This window comes from Macaca mulatta, chromosome 12 (genome assembly GCF_049350105.2).
Source record: "Macaca mulatta isolate MMU2019108-1 chromosome 12, T2T-MMU8v2.0, whole genome shotgun sequence".
NCBI lineage: Eukaryota > Metazoa > Chordata > Mammalia > Primates > Cercopithecidae > Macaca > Macaca mulatta.
In genome coordinates, this window is record NC_133417.1 from 40,757,960 (window position 1) to 40,784,782 (window position 26,823).

The window sequence follows — 26,823 nt, forward strand, 5'->3', positions numbered from 1 at the left end:
AAGGGATCCGAAATATCTGTTCTCAGATTCCACAGAAATAAGGCTAGCAAAGAGATCCACGAAATACAGATGTAACATTGTGAGTGGAAGTCACGTATCACAGAGCAGTTTCTCAGAAAGCTTCTTTCCAGATTTCATCGGAGCATATTTCCTTTTTCACCTTAGCCCTCTAAGGGCTTCCAAATATCACTTTGCCAATTCCACAAGAACTGTCTTAGCGAAAGGCTTCTTGAGGGGAAAGCTGTAACTCTGTGAGATGATTTCACAGAACACAAAGAAGTTTCTCAGAAAGATTCCTTCTCTTTGTATCGGAGGATATTTCCTTTTGCCGTATAGTCTTCAAAGGGATCCGAAATATCTGTTCTCAGATTCCACAGAAATAAGGCTAGCAAAGAGATCCACGAAATACAGATGTAACTCTGTGAGTGGAAGTCACATATCAAAGAGCAGTTTCTCAGAAAGCTTCTTTCCAGATTTCATCGGAGGATATTTCCTTTTTCATCATAGCCCTCTAAGGGCTTCCAAATATCACTTTGCCAATTCCACAAGAACTGTCTTAGCGAAAGGCTTCTTGAGGGGAAAGCTGTAACTCTGTGAGATGATTTCACAGAACACAAAGAAGTTTCTCAGAAAGCTTCTTTCTCTTTGTATCGGAGGATATTTCCTTTTGCCGTATAGTCTTCAAAGGGATCCGAAATATCTGTTCTCAGATTCCACAGAAATAAGGCTAGCAAAGAGATCCACGAAATACAGATGTAACTCTGTGAGTGGAAGTCACGTATCACAGAGCAGTTTCTCAGAAAGCTTCTTTCCAGATTTCATCGGAGGATATTTACTTTTTCACCTTAGCCCTCTATGGGCTTCCAAATATCACTTTGCCAATTCCACAAGAACTGTCTTAGCGAAAGGCTTCTTGAGGGGAAAGCTGTAACTCTGTGAGATGATTTCACAGAACACAAAGAAGTTTCTCAGAAAGCTTCTTTCTCTTTGTTATCGGAGGATATTTCCTTTGGCCCTATAGTCTTCAAAGGGATCCGAAATATCTGTTCTCAGATTCCACAGAAATAAGGCTAGCAAAGAGATCCACGAAATACAGATGTAACATTGTGAGTGGAAGTCACGTATCACAGAGCAGTTTCTCAGAAAGCTTCTTTCCAGATTTCATCGGAGCATATTTCCTTTTTCACTTTAGCCCTCTATGGGCTTCCAAATATCACTTTGCCAATTCCACAAGAACTGTCTTAGCGAAAGGCTTCTTGAGGGGAAAGCTGTAACTCTGTGAGATGATTTCACAGAACACAATGAAGTTTCTCAGAAAGCTTCTTTCTCTTTGTTATCGGAAGATATTTCCTTTGGCCCTATAGTCTTCAAAGGGATAAGAAATATCTGTTCTCAGATTCCACAGAAATAAGGCTAGCAAAGAGATCCACGAAATACAGATGTAACTCTGTGAGTGGAAGTCACATATCAAAGAGCAGTTTCTCAGAAAGCTTCTTTCCAGATTTCATCGGAGGATATTTCCTTTTTCATCATAGCCCTCTAAGGGCTTCCAAATATCACTTTGCCAATTCCACAGGAACTGTCTTAGCGAAAGGCTTCTTGAGGGGAAAGCTGTAACTCTGTGAGATGATTTCACAGAACACAAAGAAGTTTCTCAGAAAGCTTCTTTCTCTTTGTTATCGGAGATTATTCCCTTTGGCCCTATAGTCTTCAAAGGGATCCGAAAAATCTGTTCTCAGATCCCACAGAAATAAGGCTAGCAAAGAGATCCACGAAATACAGATGTAACTCTGTGAGTGGAAGTCACGTATCACAGAGGAGTTTCTCAGAAAGCTTCTTTCCAGATTTCATCGGAGGATATTTCCTTTTTCACCATAGCCCTCTATGGGCTTCCAAATATCACTTTGCCAATTCCACAAGGACTGTCTTAGCGAAAGGCTTCTTGAGGGGAAAGCTGTAACTCTGTGAGATGATTTCACAGAACACAAAGAAGTTTCTCAGACAGCTTCTTTCTCTTTGTTATCGGAGGATATTTCCTTTGGCCCTCTAGTCTTCAAAGGGATCCGAAATATCTGTTCTCAGATTCCACAGAAATAAGGCTAGCAAAGAGATCCACGAAATATAGATGTAACTCTGTGAGTGGAAGTCATATATCACAGAGCAGTTTGTCAGAAAGCTTCTTTCCAGATTTCATCGGAGGATATTTCCTTTTTCACCATAGCACTCTACGGGCTTCCAAATATCACTTTGCCAATTTCACAAGAACTGTCTTAGCGAAAGGCTTCTTGAGGGGAAAGCTGTAACTCTGCGAGATGATTTCACAGAACACAAAGAAGTTTCTCAGAAAGCTTCTTTCTCTTTGTTATCGGAGGATATTTCCTTTGGCCCTATAGTCTTCAAAGGGATCCGAAATATCTGTTCTCAGATTCCGCAGAAATAAGGCTAGCAAAGAGATCCACGAAATACAGATGTAACTCTGTGAGTGGAAGTCACGTATCACAGAGCAGTTTCTCAGAAAGCTTCTTTCCAGATTTCATCTGAGGATATTTCCTTTTTCACCATAGCCCTCTATGGGCTTCCAAATATCACTTTGCCAATTCCACAAGAACTGTCTTAGCGAAAGGCTTCTTGAGGGGAAAGCTGTAACTCTGTGAGATGATTTCACAGAGCACATAGAAGTTTCTCAGAAAGCTTCGTTCTCTTTGTTATCGGAGGATATTTCCTTTGGCCCTATAGTCTTCAAAGGGATCCGAAATATCTGTTCTCAGATTCCACAGAAATAAGGCTAGCAAAGTGATCCACGAAATACAGATGTAACTCTGTGAGTAGAAGTCACATATCACAGAGCAGTTTCTCACAAAGCTTCTTTACAGATTTCATCGGAGGATATTTCCTTTTTCACCATAGCCCTCTATGGGCTTCCAAATATCACTTTGCCAATTCCACAAGAACTGTCTTAGCGAAAGGCTTCTTGAGGTGAAAGCTGTAACTCTGTGAGATGACTTCACAGAACACAATGAAGTTTCTCAGAAAGCTTCTTTCTCTTTGTTATCAGAGGATATTTCCTTTGGCCCTAGAGTCTTCAAAGGGATCCGAAATATCTGTTCTCAGATTCCACAGAAATAAGGCTAGCAAAGAGTCACGAAATACAGATGTAACTCTGTGAGTGGAAGTCACATATCACAGAGCAGTTTCTCAGAAAGCTTCTTTCCAGATTTCATCGGAGGATATTTCCTTTTTCACCTTACCCTCTATGGGCTTCCAAATATCACTTTGCCAAATTCCACAAGAACTGTCTTAGCGAAAGGCTTCTTGAGGGGAAAGCTGTAACACTGTGAGATGATTTCACAGAACACAAAGAAGTTTCTCAGTAAGCTTCTTTCTCTTTGTTATCGGAGATTATTTCCTTTGGCCCTATAGTATTCAAAGGGATCCGAAATATCTGTTCTGAGATTCCACAGAAATAAGGCTAGCAAAGAGATCCACGAAATACAGATGTAACTCTGTGAGTGGAAGTCACATATCACAGAGCAGTTTCTCAGAAAGCTTCTTTCCAGATTTCTTCGGAGGATATTTCCTTTTTCACCGTATCCCTCTATGGGCTTCCAAATATCACTTTGCCAATTCCACAAGAACTGTTTTAGCGAAAGGCTTCTTGAGGGGAAAGCTGTAAATCTGTGAGATGATATCAAAGAAAACAAAGAAGTGTCTCATAAAGTTTCTTTCTCTTTGTTATCGGAGGATATTTCCTTTGGCCCTATAGTCTTCAAAGGGATCCGAAATATCTGTTCTCAGATTCCACAGAAATAAGGCTAGGAAAGAGATCCACGAAATACAGATGTAACTCTGTGAGTGGAAGTCACATATCACAGAGCAGTTTCTCAGAAAGCTTCTTTCCAGATTTCATCGGAGGATATTTCCTTTTTCACCTTAGCCCTCTATGGGCTTCCAAATATCACTTTGCCAATTCCACAAGAACTGTCTTAGCGAAAGGCTTCTTGAGGGGAAAGCTGTAACAATGTGAGATGACATCACAGAACACAATGAAGTTTCTCAGAAAGCTTCTTTCTCTTTGTTATCGGAGGATATTTTCTTTGGCCTTATAGTCTTCAAAGGGATCCGAAATATCTGTTCTCAGATTCCACAGAAATAAGGCTAGCAAAGAGTTACGAAATACAGATGTAACTCTGTGAGTGGAAGTTACATATCACAGAGCAGTTTCTCAGAAATCTTCTTTCCAGATTTCATCGGTGGATATTTCCTTTTTCACCGTATCCCTCTATGGGCTTCCAAATATGACTTTGCCAATTCCACAAGAACTGTCTTAGCGAAAGGCTTCTTGAGGGGAAAGCTGTAACTCTTTGAGATGATTTCACAGAACACAAAGAAGTTTCTCAGAAAGCTTCTTTCACTTTGTTATCGGAGGATATTTCCTTTTGCCGTATAGTCTTCAAAGGGATCCGAAATATCTGTTCTCAGATTCCACAGAAATAAGGCTAGCAAAGAGATCCACGAAATACAGATGTAACTCTGTGAGTGAAAGTCACATATCACAGAGCAGTTTGTCAGAAAGCTTCTTTCCAGATTTCATCGGAGGATATTTCCTTTTTCATCATAGACCTCTATGGGCTTCCAAATATCACTTTGTCAATTCCACAAGAACTGTCTTAGCGAAAGGCTTCTTGAGGGGAAAGCTGTAACTCTGTGAGATGATTTCACAGAACACAAAGAAGTTTCTCAGAAAGGTTGTTTCTCTTTGTTATCGGAGATTATTTCCTTTGGCTCTATAGTCTTCAAAGGGATCCGAAATATCTGTTCTGAGATTCCACAGAAAAAAGGCTAGCAAAGAGATCCACTAAATACAGATGTAACTCTGTGAGTGGAAGTCACATATCACAGAGCAGTTTCTCAGAAATCTTCTTTCCAGATTTCATCGGAGGATATTTCGTTTTTCACCATAGCCCTCTATGGGCTTCCAAATATCAATTTGCCAATTCCACAAGAACTGTCTTAGCGAAAGTCTTCTTGAGGGGAAAGCTGTAACTCTGTGAGATGATTTCACAGAACACAAAGAAGTTTCTCAGAAAGCTTCGTTCTCTTTGTTATGGGAGGATTTTTCCTTTGTCCCTGTTGTCTTCAAAGGGATCCGAAATATCTGTTCTCAGATTCCACAGAAATAAGGCTAGCAAAGAGATCCACGAAATACAGATGTAACTCTGTGAGTGGAAGTCACATATCACAGAGCAGTTTCTCAGAAAGCTTCTTTCGAGATTTCATCGGAGGATATTTCCTTTTTCACCATAGCCCTCTATGGGCTTCCAAATATCACTTTGCCAATTCCACAAGAACTGTCTTAGCGAAAGGCTTCTTGAGGGGAAAGCTGTAACTCTGTGAGATGACTTCACAGAACACAATGAAGTTTCTCAGAAAGCTTCTTTCTCTTTGTTATCAGAGGATATTTCCTTTGGCCCTATAGTCTTCAAAGGGATCCGAAATATCTGTTCTCAGATTCCACAGAAATAAGGCTAGCAAAGAGGCACGAAATACAGATGTAACTCTGTGAGTGGAAGTCACATATCACAGAGCAGTTTCTCAGAAAGCTTCTTTCCAGATTTCATCGGAGGATATTTCCTTTTTCACCTTAGCCGTCTATGGGCTTCCAAATATCACTTTGCCAAATTCCACAAGAACTGTCTTAGCGAAAGGCTTCTTGAGGGGAAAGCTGTAACACTGTGAGATGATTTCACAGAACACAAAGAAGTTTCTCAGTAAGCTTCTTTCTCTTTGTTATCGGAGATTATTTCCTTTGGCCCTATAGTATTCAAAGGGATCCGAAATATCTGTTCTGAGATTCCACAGAAATAAGGCTAGCAAAGAGATCCACGAAATACAGATGTAACACTGTGAGTGGAAGTCACATATCACAGAGCAGTTTCTCAGAAAGCTTCTTTCCAGATTTCTTCGGAGGATATTTCCTTTTTCACTGTATCCCTCTATGGGCTTCCAAATATCACTTTGCCAATTCCACAAGAACTGTTTTAGCGAAAGGCTTCTTGAGGGGAAAGCTGTAACTCTGTGAGATGATATCAAAGAAAACAAAGAAGTTTCTCATAAAGTTTCTTTCTCTTTCTTATCGGAGGATATTTCCTTTGGCCCTATAGTCTTCAAAGGGATCCGAAATATCTGTTCTCAGATTCCACAGAAATAAGGCTAGCAAAGAGATCCACGAAATACAGATGTGACTCTGTGAGTGGAAGTCACGTATCACAGAGCAGTTTCTCAGAAAGCTTCTTTCCAGATTTCATCGGAGGATATTTCCTTTTTCACCTTAGCCCTCTATGGGCTTCCAAATATCACTTTGCCAATTCCCCAAGAACTGTCTTAGCGAAAGGCTTCTTGAGGGGAAAGCTGTAACAATGTGAGATGACATCACAGAACACAATGAAGTTTCTCAGAAAGCTTCTTTCTCTTTGTTATCGGAGGATATTTTCTTTCGCCTTATAGTCTTCAAAGGGATCCGAAATATCTCTTCTCAGATTCCACAGAAATAAGGCTAGCAAAGAGTTACGAAATACAGATGTAACTCTGTGAGTGGAAGTTACATATCACAGTGCAGTTTCTCAGAAATCTTCTTTCCAGATTTCATCGGTGGATATTTCCTTTTTCACCATAGCCCTCTATGGGCTTCCAAATATCACTTTGCCAATTCCACAAGAACTGTCTTAGCGAAAGGCTTCTTGAGGGGAAAGCTGTAACTCTGTGAGATGATTTCACAGAACACAAAGAAGTTTCTCAGAAAGCTTCTTTCACTTTGTTATCGGAGGATATTTCCTTTTGCCGTATAGTCTTCAAAGGGATCCGAAATATCTGTTCTCAGATTCCACAGAAATAAGGCTAGCAAAGAGATCCACGAAATACAGATGTAACTCTGTGAGTGAAAGTCACATATCACAGAGCAGTTTCTCAGAAAGCTTCTTTCCAGATTTCATCGGAGGATATTTCCTTTTTCACCTTAGCCCTCTATGGGCTTCCAAATATCACTTTGCCAATTCCACAAGAACTGTCTTAGCGAAAGGCTTCTTGAGGGGAAAGCTGTTACTCTGTGAGATGATTTCACAGAACACAAAGAAGTTTCTCAGAAAGCTTCTTTCTCTTTGTTATCGGAGGATATTTCCTTTGGCCCTATAGTCTTCAAAGGGATCCGAAATATCTGTTCTCAGATTCCACAGAAATAAGGCTAGCAAAGAGATCCATGAAATACAGATGTAACTCTGTGAGTGGAAGTCACGTATCACAGAGCAGTTTCTCAGAAAGCTTCTTTCCAGATTTCATCGGAGGATATTTCCTTTTTCACCTTAGCCCTCTATGGGCTTCCAAATATCACTTTGCCAATTCCACAAGAACTGTCTTAGCGAAAGGCTTCTTGAGGGGAAAGCTGTAACACTGTGAGATGATTTCACAGAACACAAAGAAGTTTCTCAGAAAGCTTCTTTCTCTTTGTTATCGGAGATTATTTCCTTTGGCCCTATATTCTTCAAAGGGATCCGAAATATCTGTTCTGAGATTCCACAGAAATAAGGCTAGCAAAGAGATCCACGAAATACAGATGTAACTCTGTGAGTGGAAGTCACATATCACAGAGCAGTTTCTCAGAAAGCTTCTTTCCAGATTTCATCGGCGGATATTTCCTTTCTCACCGTAGCCCTCTATGGGCTTCCAAATATCACTTTGCCACTTCCACTAGAACTGTCTTAGCGAAAGGCTTCTTGAGGGGAAAGCTGTAACTCTGTGAGATGATTTCACAGAACACAAAGAAGTTTCTCAGAAAGCTTCTTTCTCTTTGTATCGGAGGATATTTCCTTTTGCCGTATAGTCTTCAAAGGGATCCGAAATATCTGTTCTCAGATTCCACAGAAATAAGGCTAGCAAAGAGATCCACGAAATACAGATGTAATTCTGTGAATGGAAAACACATATCACAGAGCAGTTTCTCAGAAAGCTTCTTTCCAGATTTCATCGGAGGATATTTCCTTTTTCACCTTAGCCCTCTATGGGCTTCCAAATATCACTTTGCCAATTCCACAAGAACTGTCTTAGCGAAAGGCATCTTGAGGGGAAAGCTGTAACTCTGTGAGATGATTTCAGAGAACACAAAGAAGTTTCTCAGAAAGCTTCTTTCTCTTTGTTATCGGAGGATATTTCCTTTGGCCCTATAGTCTTCAAAGGGATCCGAAATATCTGTTCTCAGATTCCACAGAAATAAGGCTAGCAAAGAGATCCACGAAATACAGATGTAACATTGTGAGTGGAAGTCACGTATCACAGAGCAGTTTCTCAGAAAGCTTCTTTCCAGATTTCATCGGAGCATATTTCCTTTTTCACCTTAGCCCTCTAAGGGCTTCCAAATATCACTTTGCCAATTCCACAAGAACTGTCTTAGCGAAAGGCTTCTTGAGGGGAAAGCTGTAACTCTGTGAGATGATTTCACAGAACACAAAGAAGTTTCTCAGAAAGATTCCTTCTCTTTGTATCGGAGGATATTTCCTTTTGCCGTATAGTCTTCAAAGGGATCCGAAATATCTGTTCTCAGATTCCACAGAAATAAGGCTAGCAAAGAGATCCACGAAATACAGATGTAACTCTGTGAGTGGAAGTCACATATCAAAGAGCAGTTTCTCAGAAAGCTTCTTTCCAGATTTCATCGGAGGATATTTCCTTTTTCATCATAGCCCTCTAAGGGCTTCCAAATATCACTTTGCCAATTCCACAAGAACTGTCTTAGCGAAAGGCTTCTTGAGGGGAAAGCTGTAACTCTGTGAGATGATTTCACAGAACACAAAGAAGTTTCTCAGAAAGCTTCTTTCTCTTTGTATCGGAGGATATTTCCTTTTGCCGTATAGTCTTCAAAGGGATCCGAAATATCTGTTCTCAGATTCCACAGAAATAAGGCTAGCAAAGAGATCCACGAAATACAGATGTAACTCTGTGAGTGGAAGTCACGTATCACAGAGCAGTTTCTCAGAAAGCTTCTTTCCAGATTTCATCGGAGGATATTTACTTTTTCACCTTAGCCCTCTATGGGCTTCCAAATATCACTTTGCCAATTCCACAAGAACTGTCTTAGCGAAAGGCTTCTTGAGGGGAAAGCTGTAACTCTGTGAGATGATTTCACAGAACACAAAGAAGTTTCTCAGAAAGCTTCTTTCTCTTTGTTATCGGAGGATATTTCCTTTGGCCCTATAGTCTTCAAAGGGATCCGAAATATCTGTTCTCAGATTCCACAGAAATAAGGCTAGCAAAGAGATCCACGAAATACAGATGTAACATTGTGAGTGGAAGTCACGTATCACAGAGCAGTTTCTCAGAAAGCTTCTTTCCAGATTTCATCGGAGCATATTTCCTTTTTCACTTTAGCCCTCTATGGGCTTCCAAATATCACTTTGCCAATTCCACAAGAACTGTCTTAGCGAAAGGCTTCTTGAGGGGAAAGCTGTAACTCTGTGAGATGATTTCACAGAACACAATGAAGTTTCTCAGAAAGCTTCTTTCTCTTTGTTATCGGAAGATATTTCCTTTGGCCCTATAGTCTTCAAAGGGATAAGAAATATCTGTTCTCAGATTCCACAGAAATAAGGCTAGCAAAGAGATCCACGAAATACAGATGTAACTCTGTGAGTGGAAGTCACATATCAAAGAGCAGTTTCTCAGAAAGCTTCTTTCCAGATTTCATCGGAGGATATTTCCTTTTTCATCATAGCCCTCTAAGGGCTTCCAAATATCACTTTGCCAATTCCACAGGAACTGTCTTAGCGAAAGGCTTCTTGAGGGGAAAGCTGTAACTCTGTGAGATGATTTCACAGAACACAAAGAAGTTTCTCAGAAAGCTTCTTTCTCTTTGTTATCGGAGATTATTCCCTTTGGCCCTATAGTCTTCAAAGGGATCCGAAAAATCTGTTCTCAGATCCCACAGAAATAAGGCTAGCAAAGAGATCCACGAAATACAGATGTAACTCTGTGAGTGGAAGTCACGTATCACAGAGGAGTTTCTCAGAAAGCTTCTTTCCAGATTTCATCGGAGGATATTTCCTTTTTCACCATAGCCCTCTATGGGCTTCCAAATATCACTTTTCCAATTCCACAAGATCTGTCTAAGCGAAAGGTTTCTTGAGGGGAAAGCTGTAACTCTGTGAGATGATTTCACAGAACACAAAGAAGTTTCTCAGAAAGCTTCTTTCTCTTTGTTATGGGAGGATAATTCCTTTGGCCCTATAGTCTTCAAAGGGATCCGAAATATCTGTTCTCAGATTCCACAGTAATAAGGCTAGCAAAGACATCCACGAAATACAGATGTAACTCTGTGAGTGGATGTCACATATCACAGAGCAGTTTCTCAGAAAGTTTCTTTCCAGATTTCATCGGAGGATATTTCCTTTTTCATCATAGCCCTCTAAGGGCTTCCAAATATCACTTTGCCAATTCCACAAGAACTGTCTTAGCGAAAGGCTTCTTGAGGGGAAAGCTGTAACTCTGTGAGATTATTTCACAGAACACAATGAAGTTTCTCAGAAAGCTTCGTTCTCCTTCTCATGGGAGGATATTTCCTTTGTCCCTATAGTCTTCAAAGGGATCCGAAATATCTGTTCTCAGATTCCACAGAAATAAGGCTCGCAAAGAGATCCACGAAGTACAGATGTAACTCTGTGAGTGGAAGTCACATATCACAGAGCAGTTTCTCAGAAAGCTTCTTTCCAGATTTCATCGGAGGATATTTCCTTTTTCACCATAGCCCTCTATGGGCTTCCAAATATCACTTTGCCAATTCCACAAGAACTGTTTTACCGAAAGGCTTCTTGAGGGGAAAGCTGTAACTCTGTGAGATGATTTCACAGAGCACAATGAAGTTTCTCAGAGCGCTTCTTTCTCTTTGTTATCGGAGGATATTTCCTTTGGCCCTATAGTCTTCAAAGGGATCCGAAATATCTGTTCTCAGATTCCACAGAAATAAGGCTAGCAAAGAGATCCACGAAATACAGATGTAACTCTGTGAGTGGAAGTCACATATCACAGAGCAGTTTCTCAGAAAGCTTCTTTCCAGATTTCATCGGAGGATATTTCCTTTTTCACCATAGCCCTCTATGGGCTTCCAAATATCACTTTGCCAATTCCACAGGAACTGTCTTAGCGAAAGGCTTCTTCAGGGGAAAGCTGTAACTCTGTGAGATGATTTCACAGAACACAAAGAAGTTTCTCAGAAAGCTTCTTTCTCTTTGTTATCGGAGGATATTTCCTTTGGCCCTATAGTCTTCAAAGGGATCCGAAATATCTGTTCTCAGATTCCACAGAAATAAGGCTAGCAAAGAGACACACGAAATACAGATGTAACTCTGTGAGTTTAAGTCACGTATCACAGAGCAGTTTCTCAGAAAGCTTCTTTCCAGATTTCATCGGAGGATATTTCCTTTTTCACCGTAGCCCTCTATGGGCTTCCCAATATCACTTTGCCAATTCCACAAGAACTGTCTTAGCGAAAGGCTTCTTGAGGGGAAAGCTGTAACTCTGTGAGATGATTTCACAGAACACAAAGAAGTTTCTCAGAAAGCTTCGTTCTCTTTGTTATCGGAGGATATTTCCTTTGGCCCTATAGTCTTCAAAGGGATCCGAAATATGTGTTCTCAGATTCCACAGAAATAAGGCTAGCAAAGAGATCCACGAAATACAGATGTAACTCTGTGAGTGGAAGTCACATATCACAGAGCAGTTTCTCAGAAAGCTTCTTTCCAGATTTCATCGGAGGATATTTCCTTTTTCACCATAGCCCTCTATGGGCTTCCAAATATCACTTTGCCAATTCCACAAGAACTGTCTTAGCGAAAGGCTTCTTGAGGGGAAAGCTGTAACTCTGTGAGATGATTTCACAGAACACAAAGAAGTTTCTCAGACAGCTTCTTTCTCTTTGTTATCGGAGGATATTTCCTTTGGCCCTCTAGTCTTCAAAGGGATCCGAAATATCTGTTCTCAGATTCCACAGAAATAAGGCTAGCAAAGAGATCCACGAAATATAGATGTAACTCTGTGAGTGGAAGTCACATATCACAGAGCAGTTTGTCAGAAAGCTTCTTTCCAGATTTCATCGGAGGATATTTCCTTTTTCACCATAGCACTCTACGGGCTTCCAAATATCACTTTGCCAATTTCACAAGAACTGTCTTAGCGAAAGGCTTCTTGAGGGGAAAGCTGTAACTCTGCGAGATGATTTCACAGAACACAAAGAAGTTTCTCAGAAAGTTTCTTTCTCTTTGTTATCGGAGGATATTTCCTTTGGCCCTATAGTCTTCAAAGGGATCCGAAGTATCTGTTCTCAGATTCCGCAGAAATAAGGCTAGCAAAGAGATCCACGAAATACAGATGTAACTCTGTGAGTGGAAGTCACGTATCACAGAGCAGTTTCTCAGAAAGCTTCTTTCCAGATTTCATCTGAGGATATTTCCTTTTTCACCATAGACCTCTATGGGCTTCCAAATATCACTTTGCCAATTCCACAAGAACTGTCTTAGCGAAAGGCTTCTTGAGGAGAAAGCTGTAACTCTGTGAGATGATTTCACAGAGCACATAGAAGTTTCTCAGAAAGCTTCGTTCTCTTTGTTATCGGAGGATATTTCCTTTGGCCCTATAGTCTTCAAAGGGATCCGAAATATCTGTTCTCAGATTCCACAGAAATAAGGCTAGCAAAGTGATCCACGAAATACAGATGTAACTCTGTGAGTAGAAGTCACATATCACAGAGCAGTTTCTCACAAAGCTTCTTTACAGATTTCATCGGAGGATATTTCCTTTTTCACCATAGCCCTCTATGGGCTTCCAAATATCACTTTGCCAATTCCACAAGAACTGTCTTAGCGAAAGGCTTCTTGAGGTGAAAGCTGTAACTCTGTGAGATGACTTCACAGAACACAATGAAGTTTCTCAGAAAGCTTCTTTCTCTTTGTTATCAGAGGATATTTCCTTTGGCCCTAGAGTCTTCAAAGGGATCCGAAATATCTGTTCTCAGATTCCACAGAAATAAGGCTAGCAAAGAGTCACGAAATACAGATGTAACTCTGTGAGTGGAAGTCACATATCACAGAGCAGTTTCTCAGAAAGCTTCTTTCCAGATTTCATCGGAGGATATTTCCTTTTTCACCTTAGCCCTCTATGGGCTTCCAAATATCACTTTGCCAAATTCCACAAGAACTGTCTTAGCGAAAGGCTTCTTGAGGGGAAAGCTGTAACACTGTGAGATGATTTCACAGAACACAAAGAAGTTTCTCAGTAAGCTTCTTTCTCTTTGTTATCGGAGATTATTTCCTTTGGCCCTATAGTATTCAAAGGGATCCGAAATATCTGTTCTGAGATTCCACAGAAATAAGGCTAGCAAAGAGATCCACGAAATACAGATGTAACTCTGTGAGTGGAAGTCACATATCACAGAGCAGTTTCTCAGAAAGCTTCTTTCCAGATTTCTTCGGAGGATATTTCCTTTTTCACCGAATCCCTCTATGGGCTTCCAAATATCACTTTGCCAATTCCACAAGAACTGTCTTAGCGAAAGGCTTCTTGAGGGGAAAGCTGTAAATCTGTGAGATGATATCAAAGAAAACAAAGAAGTTTCTCATAAAGTTTCTTTCTCTTTGTTATCGGAGGATATTTCCTTTGTCCCTATAGTCTTCAAAGGGATCCGAAATATCTGTTCTCAGATTCCACAGAAATAAGGCTAGGAAAGAGATCCACGAAATACAGATGTAACTCTGTGAGTGGAAGTCACATATCACAGAGCAGTTTCTCAGAAAGCTTCTTTCCAGATTTCATCGGAGGATATTTCCTTTTTCACCTTAGCCCTCTATGGGCTTCCAAATATCACTTTGCCAATTCCACAAGAACTGTCTTAGCGAAAGGCTTCTTGAGGGTAAAGCTGTAACAATGTGAGATGACATCACAGAACACAATGAAGTTTCTCAGAAAGCTTCTTTCTCTTTGTTATCGGAGGATATTTTCTTTGGCCTATAGTCTTCAAAGGGATCCGAAATATCTGTTCTCAGATTCCACAGAAATAAGGCTAGCAAAGAGTTACGAAATACAGATGTAACTCTGTGAGTGGAAGTTACATATCACAGAGCAGTTTCTCAGAAATCTTCTTTCCAGATTTCATCGGTGGATATTTCCTTTTTCACCGTATCCCTCTATGGGCTTCCAAATATGACTTTGCCAATTCCACAAGAACTGTCTTAGCGAAAGGCTTCTTGAGGGGAAAGCTGTAACTCTGTGAGATGATTTCACAGAACACAAAGAAGTTTCTCAGAAAGCTTCTTTCACTTTGTTATCGGAGGATATTTCCTTTTGCCGTATAGTCTTCAAAGGGATCCGAAATATCTGTTCTCAGATTCCACAGAAATAAGGCTAGCAAAGAGATCCACGAAATACAGATGTAACTCTGTGAGTGAAAGTCACATATCACAGAGCAGTTTGTCAGAAAGCTTCTTTCCAGATTTCATCGGAGGATATTTCCTTTTTCATCATAGACCTCTATGGGCTTCCAAATATCACTTTGCCAATTCCACAAGAACTGTCTTAGCGAAAGGCTTCTTGAGGGGAAAGCTGTAACTCTGTGAGATGATTTCACAGAACACAAAGAAGTTTCTCAGAAAGGTTGTTTCTCTTTGTTATCGGAGATTATTTCCTTTGGCTCTATAGTCTTCAAAGGGATCCGAAATATATGTTCTGAGATTCCACAGAAAAAAGGCTAGCAAAGAGATCCACTAAATACAGATGTAACTCTGTGAGTGGAAGTCACATATCACAGAGCAGTTTCTCAGAAATCTTCTTTCCAGATTTCATCGGAGGATATTTCCTTTTTCACCATAGCCCTCTATGGGCTTCCAAATATCAATTTGCCAATTCCACAAGAACTGTCTTAGCGAAAGTCTTCTTGAGGGGAAAGCTGTAACTCTGTGAGATGATTTCACAGAACACAAAGAAGTTTCTCAGAAAGCTTCGTTCTCTTTGTTATGGGAGGATTTTTCCTTTGTCCCTGTAGTCTTCAAAGGGATCCAAAATATCTGTTCTCAGATTCCACAGAAATAAGGCTAGCAAAGAGATCCACGAAATACAGATGTAACTCTGTGAGTGGAAGTCACATATCACAGAGCAGTTTCTCAGAAAGCTTCTTTCGAGATTTCATCGGAGGATATTTCCTTTTTCACCATAGCCCTCTATGGGCTTCCAAATATCACTTTGCCAATTCCACAAGAACTGTCTTAGCGAAAGGCTTCTTGAGGGGAAAGCTGTAACTCTGTGAGATGATTTCACAGAACACTAAGAAGTTTCTCAGACAGCTTCTTTCTCTTTGTTATCGGAGGATATTTCCTTTGGCCCTATAGTCTTCAAAGGGATCCGAAATATCTGTTCTCAGATTCCACAGAAATAAGGCTAGCAAAGTGATCCACGAAATACAGATGTAACTCTGTGAGTAGAAGTCACATATCACAGAGCAGTTTCTCACAAAGCTTCTTTACAGATTTCATCTGAGGATATTTCCTTTTTCACCATAGCCCTCTATGGGCTTCCAAATATCACTTTGCCAATTCCACAAGAACTGTCTTAGCGAAAGGCTTCTTGAGGTGAAAGCTGTAACTCTGTGAGATGACTTCACAGAACACAATGAAGTTTCTCAGAAAGCTTCTTTCTCTTTGTTATCAGAGGATATTTCCTTTGGCCCTATAGTCTTCAAAGGGATCCGAAATATCTGTTCTCAGATTCCACAGAAATAAGGCTAGCAAAGAGGCACGAAATACAGATGTAACTCTGTGAGTGGAAGTCACATATCACAGAGCAGTTTCTCAGAAAGCTTCTTTCCAGATTTCATCGGAGGATATTTCCTTTTTCACCTTAGCCGTCTATGGGCTTCCAAATATCACTTTGCCAAATTCCACAAGAACTGTCTTAGCGAAAGGCTTCTTGAGGGGAAAGCTGTAACACTGTGAGATGATTTCACAGAACACAAAGAAGTTTCTCAGTAAGCTTCTTTCTCTTTGTTATCGGAGATTATTTCCTTTGGCCCTATAGTATTCAAAGGGATCCGAAATATCTGTTCTGAGATTCCACAGAAATAAGGCTAGCAAAGAGATCCACGAAATACAGATGTAACTCTGTGAGTGGAAGTCACATATCACAGAGCAGTTTCTCAGAAAGCTTCTTTCCAGATTTCTTCGGAGGATATTTCCTTTTTCACCGTATCCCTCTATGGGCTTCCAAATATCACTTTGCCAATTCCACAAGAACTGTTTTAGCGAAAGGCTTCTTGAGGGGAAAGCTGTAACTCTGTGAGATGATATCAAAGAAAACAAAGAAGTTTCTCATAAAGTTTCTTTCTCTTTCTTATCGGAGGATATTTCCTTTGGCCCTATAGTCTTCAAAGGGATCCGAAATATCTGTTCTCAGATTCCTCAGAAATAAGGCTAGCAAAGAGATCCACGAAATACAGATGTAACTCTGTGAGTGGAAGTCACGTATCACAGAGCAGTTTCTCAGAAAGCTTCTTTCCAGATTTCATCGGAGGATATTTCCTTTTTCACCTTAGCCCTCTATGGCCTTCCAAATATCACTTTGCCAATTCCCCAAGAACTGTCTTAGCGAAAGGCTTCTTGTGGGGAAAGCTGTAACAGTGTGAGATGACATCACAGAACACAATGAAGTTTCTCAGAAAGCTTCTTTCTCTTTGTTATCGGAGGATATTTTCTTTCGCCTTATAGTCTTCAAAGGGATCCGAAATATCTCTTCTCAGATTCCACAGAAATAAGGCTAGCAAAGAGTTACGAAATACAGATGTAACTCTGTGAGTGGAAGTTACATATCACAGAGCAGTTTCTCAGAAATCTTCTTTCCAGATTTCATCGGTGGATATTTCCTTTTTCACCATAGCCCTCTATGGGCTTCCAAATATCACTTTGCCAATTCCACAAGAACTGTCTTAGCGAAAGGCTTCTTGAGGGGAAAGCTGTAACTCTGTGAGATGATTTCACAGAACACAAAGAAGTTTCTCAGAAAGCTTCTTTCACTTTGTTATCGGAGGATATTTCCTTTTGCCGTATAGTCTTCAAAGGGATCCGAAATATCTGTTCTCAGATTCCACAGAAATAAGGCTAGCAAAGAGATCCACGAAATACAGATGTAACTCTGTGAGTGAAAGTCACATATCACAGAGCAGTTTCTCAGAAAGCTTCTTTCCAGATTTCATCGGAGGATATTTCCTTTTTCACCTTAGCCCTCTATGGGCTTCCAAATATCACTTTGCCAATTCCACAAGAACTGTCTTAGCGAAAGGCTTCTTGAGGGGAAAGCTGTTACTCTGTGAGATGATTTCACAGAACACAAAGAAGTTTCTCAGAAAGCTTCTTTCTCTTTGTTATCGGAGGATATTTCCTTTGGCCCTATAGTCTTCAAAGGGATCCGAAATATCTGTTCTCAGATTCCACAGAAATAAGGCTAGCAAAGAGATCCATGAAATACAGATGTAACTCTGTGAGTGGAAGTCACGTATCACAGAGCAGTTTCTCAGAAAGCTTCTTTCCAGATTTCATCGGAGGATATTTCCTTTTTCACCTTAGCCCTCTATGGGCTTCCAAATATCACTTTGCCAATTCCACAAGAACTGTCTTAGCGAAAGGCTTCTTGAGGGGAAAGCTGTAACACTGTGAGATGATTTCACAGAACACAAAGAAGTTTCTCAGAAAGCTTCTTTCTCTTTGTTATCGGAGATTATTTCCTTTGGCCCTATATTCTTCAAAGGGATCCGAAATATCTGTTCTGAGATTCCACAGAAATAAGGCTAGCAAAGAGATCCACGAAATACAGATGTAACTCTGTGAGTGGAAGTCACATATCACAGAGCAGTTTCTCAGAAAGCTTCTTTCCAGATTTCATCGGCGGATATTTCCTTTCTCACCGTAGCCCTCTATGGGCTTCCAAATATCACTTTGCCACTTCCACTAGAACTGTCTTAGCGAAAGGCTTCTTGAGGGGAAAGCTGTAACTCTGTGAGATGATTTCACAGAACACAAAGAAGTTTCTCAGAAAGCTTCTTTCTCTTTGTATCGGAGGATATTTCCTTTTGCCGTATAGTCTTCAAAGGGATCCGAAATATCTGTTCTCAGATTCCACAGAAATAAGGCTAGCAAAGAGATCCACGAAATACAGATGTTATTCTGTGAATGGAAAACACATATCACAGAGCAGTTTCTCAGAAAGCTTCTTTCCAGATTTCATCGGAGGATATTTCCTTTTTCACCTTAGCCCTCTATGGGCTTCCAGATATCACTTTGCCAATTCCACAAGAACTGTCTTAGCGAAAGGCATCTTGAGGGGAAAGCTGTAACTCTGTGAGATGATTTCAGAGAACACAAAGAAGTTTCTCAGAAAGCTTCTTTCTCTTTGTTATCGGAGGATATTTCCTTTGGCCCTATAGTCTTCAAAGGGATCCGAAATATCTGTTCTCAGATTCCACAGAAATAAGGCTAGCAAAGAGATCCACGAAATACAGATGTAACATTGTGAGTGGAAGTCACGTATCACAGAGCAGTTTCTCAGAAAGCTTCTTTCCAGATTTCATCGGAGCATATTTCCTTTTTCACCTTAGCCCTCTAAGGGCTTCCAAATATCACTTTGCCAATTCCACAAGAACTGTCTTAGCGAAAGGCTCCTTGAGGGGAAAGCTGTAACTCTGTGAGATGATTTCACAGAACACAAAGAAGTTTCTCAGAAAGCTTCTTTCTCTTTGTTATCGGAGGATATTTCCTTTGGCCCTATAGTCTTCAAAGGGATCCGAAATATCTGTTCTCAGATTCCACAGAAATAAGGCTAGCAAAGAGATCCACGAAATACAGATGTAACATTGTGAGTGGAAGTCACGTATCACAGAGCAGTTTCTCAGAAAGCTTCTTTCCAGATTTCATCGGAGCATATTTCCTTTTTCACCTTAGCCCTCTATGGGCTTCCAAATATCACTTTGCCAATTCCACAAGAACTGTCTTAGCGAAAGGCTTCTTGAGGGGAAAGCTGTAACTCTGTGAGATGATTTCACAGAACACAATGAAGTTTCTCAGAAAGCTTCTTTCTCTTTGTTATCGGAAGATATTTCCTTTGGCCCTATAGTCTTCAAAGGAATAAGAAATATCTGTTCTCAGATTCCACAGAAATAAGGCTAGCAAAGAGATCCACGAAATACAGATGTAACTCTGTGAGTGGAAGTCACATATCAAAGAGCAGTTTCTCAGAAAGCTTCTTTCCAGATTTCATCGGAGGATATTTCCTTTTTCATCATATCCCTCTATGGGCTTCCAAATATCACTTTGCCAATTCCACAAGAACTGTCTTAGCGAAAGGCTTCTTTAGGGGAAAGCTGTAACTCTGTGAGATGATTTCACAGAACACAAAGAAGTTTCTCAGAAAGCTTCTTTCTCTTTGTTATCGGAGATTATTTCCTTTGGCCCTATAGTCTTCACAGGGATCCGTAATATCATTCTCAGATTCCACAGAAATAAGGCTAGCAAAGAGATCCACGAAATACAGATGTAACTCTGTGAGTAGAAGTCACATATCACAGAGCAGTTTCTCAGAAAGCTTCTTTCCAGATTTCATCTGAGTATATTTCCTTTTTCACCATAGCCCTCTATGGGCTTCCAAATATCACTTTGCCAATTCCACAAGAACTGTCTTAGCGAAAGACTTCCTGAGGGGAAAGCTGTAACTCTGTGAGATGACTTCACAGAACACAATGAAGTTTCTCAGAAAGCTTCTTTCTCTTTGTTATCGGAGGATATTTCCTTTGGCCTTATAGTCTTCAAAGGGATCCGAAATATCTGTTCTCAGATTCCACAGAAATAAGGCTAGCAAAGAGTTACGAAATACAGATGTAACTCTGTGAGTGGAAGTCACATATCACAGAGCAGTTTCTCAGAAATCTTCTTTCCAGATTTCATCGGTGAATATTTCCTTTTTCACCGTAGCCCTCTACGGGCTTCCCAATATCACTTTGCCAATTCCACAAGAACTGTCTTAGCGAAAGGCTTCTTGAGGCGTAAGCTGTAACTCTGTGAGATGATTTCACAGAACACAAAGAAGTTTCTCAGAAAGCTTCGTTCTCTTTGTTATGGGAGGATATTTCCTTTGGCCCTATAGTCCTCAAAGGGATCCGAAACATCTGTTCTCAGATTCCACAGAAATAAGGCTAGCAAAGAGTCACGAAATACAGATGTAACTCTGTGAGTGGAAGTCACATATCACAGAGCAGTTTCTCAGAAAGCTTCTTTCCAGATTTCATAGGAGGATATTTCCTTTTTCACCATAGCCCTCTAAGGGCTTCCAAATATCACTTTGTCAATTCCACAAGAACTGTCTTAGTGAAAGGCTTCTTGAGGGGAAAGCCGCAACTCTGTGAGATGATTTCACAGAACACAAAGAAGTTTCTCAGAAAGCTTCGTTCTCTTTGTTATGGGAGTATATTACCTTTGTCCCTATAGTCTTCAAAGGGATCCGAAATATCTGTTCTCAGATTCCACAGAAAAAATGCTAGCAAAGAGATACACGAAATACAGATGTAACTATGTGAGTGGAAGTCACATATCACAGAGCAGTTTCTCAGAAAGCTTCTTTCCAGATTTCATCGGAGGATATTTCCTTTTTCACCATAGCCCTCTATGGGCTTCCAAATATCACTTTGCCAATTCCACAAGAACTGTCTTAGGGAAAGGCTTCTTGAGGGGAAAGCTGTAACTCTGTGAGATGACTTCACAGAACACAATGAAGTTTCTCAGAAAGCTTCTTTCTCTTTGTTATCGGAGGATATTTCCTTTGGCCCTATTGTCTTCAAAGGGATCCGAAATATCTGTTCTCAGATTCGACAGAAATTAGGCAAGCAAAGAGTTACGAAATACAGATGTAACTCTGTGAGTGGAAGTCACATATCACAGAGCAGTTTCTCAGAAAGCTTCTTTCCAGATTTCATCGGAGGATATTTCCTTTTTCACCATAGCCCTCTATGGGCTTCCAAATATCACTTTGCCAATTCCACAAGAACTGTCTTAGCGAAAGGCTTCTTGAGGGGAAAGCTGTAACTCTGAGAGATGATTTCACAGAACACAAAGAAGTTTCTCAGAAAGCTTCTTTCTCTTTGTTATGGGAGGATATTTCCTCTGTCCCTACAGTCTTCAAAGGGATCCGAAATATCTGTCCTCAGATTCCACGGAAATAAGGCTAGCAAAGAGATCCACAAAATACAGATGTAACTCTTTTAGTGGAAGTCACATATCACAGAGCAGTTTCTCAGAAAACTTCTTTCCAGATTTCATCAGAGGATATTTCCTTTTTCACCATAGCCCTCTAAAGGCTTCCAAATATCACTTTACCAATTCCACAAGAACTGTCTTAGCGAAAGGCTTCTTGAGGGGAAAGCTGTAACTCTGTGAGATGATTTCACGGAGCACAAAGAAGTTTCTCAGAAAGCTTCTTTCTCTTTGTTATCAGAGGATATTTCCTTTTGCCGTATAGTCTTCAAAGGGATCCGAAATATCTGTTCTCAGATTCCACAGAAATAAGGCTAGCAAAGAGATGCACGAAATGCAGATGAAACTCTGTGAGTGGAAGTCACATCTCACAGAGCAGTTTCTCAGAAAGCTTCTTTCCAGATTTCATCGGAGGATAATTCCTTTTTCATCATAGCCCTCTATGGTCTTCCAAATATCACTTTGCCAATTCCAGAACAACTGTCTTAGCGAAAGGCTTCTTGAGGGGAAAGCTGTAACTCTGTGAGATGATTTCACAGAACACAAAGAAGTTTCTCAGAAAGCTTCTTTCTCTTTGTTATGGGAGGATATTTCCTCTGTCCCTACAGTCTTCAAAGGGATCCGAAATATCTGTTCTCAGATTCCACAGAAATCAGGCTAGTAAAGAGATCCACGAAATACAGATGTAACTCTGTGAGTGGAAGTCACATATCACAGAGCAGTTTCTCAGAAAGCTTCTTTCCAGATTTCATCTGAGGACATTTCGTTTTTCACCATAGCCCTCTATGGGCTTTCAAATATCACTTTGCCAATTCCACAAGAACTGTATTAGCGAAAGGCTTCTTGAGGGGAAAGCTGTAACTCTGTGAGATGATTTCACATAACACAAAGAAGTTTCTCAGAAAGCTTCTTTCTCTTTGTTATCGGAGGATATTTCCTTTGGCCCTATAGTCTTCAAAGGGATCCGAAATATCTGTTCTCAGATTCCACAGAAATAAGGCTAGCAAAGAAATCCACGAAATACAGATGTAACTCTGTGAGTGGAAATCACGTATCACAGAGCAGTTTCTCAGAAAGCTTCTTTCCAGATTTCATCGGAGGATATTTCCTTTTTCACCATAGCCCTCTATGTGCTTCCAAATATCACTTTGCCAATTCCGGAAGAACTGTCTTAGCGAAGGGCTTCTTGAGGGGAAAGCTGTAACTCTGTGAGATGATTTCACAGAACACAAAGAAGTTTCTCAGAAAGCTTCTTTCTCTTTGTTATGGGAGGATATTTCCTTTGTCCCTACAGTCTTCAAAGGGATCCGACATATCTGTTCTCAGATTCCACAGAAATCAGGCTAGCAAAGAGATCCACGAAATACAGATGTAACTCTGTGAGTGGAAGTCACATATCACAGAGCAGTTTCTCAGAAAGCTTCTTTCCAGATTTCATCGGAGGATATTTCCTTTTTCACCGTAGCCCTCTATGGGCTTCCAAATATCACTTAGCCAATTCCACAAGAACTGTCTTAGCGAAAGGCTTCTTGAGGGGAAAGCTGTAACTCTGTGAGATGATTTCACAGAACACAAAGAAGTTTCTCAGAAAGCTTCTTTCCCTTTCTTATCGGCGCATATATCCTTTGGCCCGATAGTCTTCAAAGGTATCCGAAATATCTGTCCTCAGATTCCACGGAAATAAGGCTAGCAAAGAGATCCACAAAATACAGATGTAACTCTTTGAGTGGAAGTCACATATCACAGAGCAGTTTCTCAGAAAACTTCTTTCCAGATTTCATCGGAGGATATTTCCTTTTTCACCATAGCCCTCTAAAGGCTTCCAAATATCACTTTACCAATTCCACAAGAACTGTCTTAGCGAAAGGCTTCTTGAGGGGAAAGCTGTAACTCTGTGAGATGATTTCACGGAGCACAAAGAAGTTTCTCAGAAAGCTTCTTTCTCTTTGTTATCGGAGGATATTTCCTTTGGCCCTATAGTCTTCAAAGAGATCCGAAATATCTGTTCTCAGATTCCACAGAAATAAGGCTAGCAAAGAGATCCACGAAATACAGGTGTAACTCTGTGAGTGGAAGTCAGATATCACAGAGCAGTTTCTCAGAAAGCTTCTTTCCAGATTTCATCGGAGGATATTTCCTTTTTCACCATATCCCTCTAAGGGCTTCCAAATATCACTTTGCCAATTCCACAAGAACTGTCTTAGCGAAAGGCTTGTTGAGGAGAAAGCTGTAACTCTGGGAGATGATTTCACGGAACACAAAGAAGTTTCTCACAAAGCTTCTTTCTCTTTGTTATCGGAGGATATTTCCTTTGGCCCTATAGTCTTCAAAGGGATCCGAAATATCTGTTCTCAGATTCCACAGAAATAAGGCTAGCAAAGAGATGCACGAAATGCAGATGAAACTCTGTGAGTGGAAGTCACATCTCACAGAGCAGTTTCTCAGAAAGCTTCTTTCCAGATTTCATCGGAGGATAATTCCTTTTTCATCATAGCCCTCTATGGGCTTCCAAATATCACTTTGCCAATTCCAGAAGAACTGTCTTAGCCAAAGGCTTCTTGAGGGGAAAGCTGTAACTCTGTGAGATGATTTCACAGAACACAAAGAAGTTTCTCAGAAAGCTTCTTTCTCTTTGTTATGGGAGGATATTTCCTCTGTCCCTACAGTTTTCAAAGGGATCCGAAATATCTGTTCTCAGATTCCACAGAAATCAGGCTAGCAAAGAGATCCACGAAATACAGATGTAACTCTGTGAGTGGAAGTCACATATCACAGAGCAGTTTCTCAGAAAGCTTCTTTCCAGATTTCATCTGAGGACATTTCGTTTTTCACCATAGCCCTCTATGGGCTTTCAAATATCACTTTGCCAATTCCACAAGAACTGTATTAGCGAAAGGCTTCTTGAGAGGAAAGCTGTAACTCTGTGAGATGATTTCACAGAACACAAAGAAGTTTCTCAGAAAGCTTCTTTCTCTTTGTTATCGGAGGATATTTCCTTTGGCCCTATAGTCTTCAAAGGGATCCGAAATATCTGTTCTCAGATTCCACAGAAATAAGGCTAGCAAAGAAATCCACGAAATACAGATGTAACTCTGTGAGTGGAAGTCACGTATCATAGAGCAGTTTCTCAGAAAGCTTCTTTCCAGATTTCATCGGAGGATATTTCCTTTTTCACCATAACCCTCTATGGGCTTCCAAATATCACTTTGCCAATTCCACAAGAACTGTCTTAGCGAAAGGCTTCTTGAGGGGAAAGCTGTAACTCTGTGAGATGATTTCACAGAACACAAAGAAGTTTCTCAGAAAGCTTCTTTCTCTTTGTTATGGGAGAATATTTCCTTTGGCCCTATAGTCTTCAAAGGGATCCGAAATATCTGTTCTCAGATTCCACAGAAATAAGGCTAGCAAAGAGATCCACGAAATACAGATGTAACTCTGTGAGTGGAAGTCACATATCACAAAGCAGTTTCTCAGAAAGCTTCTTTACAGATTACATCTGAGGATATTTCCTTTTTCAAAATAGCCCTCTATGGGCTTCCAAATATCACTTTGCCAATTCCACAAGAACTGTCTTTGCGAAAGGTTTCTTGAGGGGAGAGCTGTAACTCTGTGAGATGATTTCACAGAATGCAAAGAAGTTTCTCAGAAAGCTTCTTTCTCTTTGTTATGGGAGGATATTTCCTCTGTCCCTACAGTCTTCAAAGGGATCCGAAATATCTGTTCTCAGATTCCACAGAAATCAGGGTAGCAAAGAGTACCACGAAATACAGATGTAACTCTGTGAGTGGAAGTCACATATCACGGAGCAGTTTCTCAGAAAGCTTCTTTCCAGATTTCATCTGAGGATATTTCGTTTTTCACCATAGCCCTCTATGGGTTTTCAAATATCACTTTGCCAATTCCACAAGAACTGTATTAGCGAAAGGCTTCTTGAGGGGAAAGTTGTAACTCTGTGAGATGATTTCACAGAACACAAAGAAGTTTCTCAGAAAGCTTCTTTCCCTTTGTTATCGGAGGATATTTCCTTTGGCCCTATAGTCTTTAAAGGTATCCGAAATATCTGTCCTCAGATTCCACGGAAATAAGGCTAGCAAAGAGATCCACGAAACACAGATGTAACTCTGGGAGTGGAAGTCACATATCACAGAGCAGTTTCTCAGAAAGCTTCTTTCCAGTTTTCATCGGAGGATATTTCCTTTGTCACCGTAGCCCTCTATGGGCTTCCAAATATCACTTTGCCAATTCCACAAGAACTGTCTTAGCGAAAGGCTTCTTGAGGGGAAAGCTGTAACTCTGTGAGATGATTTCACAGAACGCAATGTAGTTTTCCAGAAAGCTTCTTTCTCTTTGTTATCGGAGGATATTTCCTTTGGCCCTACAGACTTCAAAGGGATCCGAAATATCTGTTCTTATATTCCACAGAAATAAGGCTAGCAAAGAGATCCACGAAATAGAGATGTAACTCTGTGAGTGGAAGTCACATATCACAGAGCAGGTTCTCAGAAAGCTTCTTTACAGATTACATCTGAGAGTATTTCCTTTTTCACCATAGAACTCTATGGGATTCCAAATATCACTTTGCCAATTCCACAAGAACTGTCTTTGCGAAAGGCTTCTTGAGGGGAGAGCTGTAACTCTGTGAGATGATTTCACAGAACACAAAGAAGTTTCTCAGAAAGCTTCTTTCTCTTTGTTATCGGAGGATATTTCCTTTGGCCCTATAGTCTTCAAAGGGATCCGAAATATCTGTTCTCAGATTCCACAGAAATAAGGCTAGCAAAGAGATCCACGAAATACAGATGTAACTCTGTGAGTGGAAGTCACATATCACAGAGCAGTTCCTCAGAAAGCTTCTTTCCAGATTTCATCGGAGGATATTTCCTTTTTCACCATAGCCCTCTATGGGCTTCCAAATATCACTTTGCCAATTCCACAAGAACTGTCTTAGCGAAAGGCTTCTTGAGGCTAAAGCTGTAACTCTGTGAGATGATTTCACAGAACACAAAGAAGTTTCTCAGAAAGCTTCTTTCTCTTTGTTATGGGAGGATATTTCCTTTGTCCCTACAGTCTTCAAAGGGTTCCGAAATATCTGTTCTCAGATTCCACAGAAATCAGGCTAGCAAAGAGATCCACGAAATACAGATGTAACTCTGTGAGTGGAAGTCACATATCACAGAGCAGTTTCTCAGAAAGCTTCTTTACAGATTTCATCTGAGGATATTTCCTTTTTCACCATAGCCCTCTATGGGCTTCCAAATATCACTTTGCCAATTCCACAAGAACTGTCTTTGCGAAAGGCTTCTTGAGGGGAAAGCTGTAAATCTGTGAGATGATTTCACAGAACACAAAGAAGTTTCTCAGAAAGCTTCTTTCTCTTTGTTATCGGAGGATATTTCCTTTGGCCCTATAGTCTTCAAAGGGATCCGAAATATCTGTTCTCAGATTCCACAGAAATAAGGCTAGCAAAGAGATTCACGAAATACTGATGTAATTCTGTGTGTGGAAGTCACAT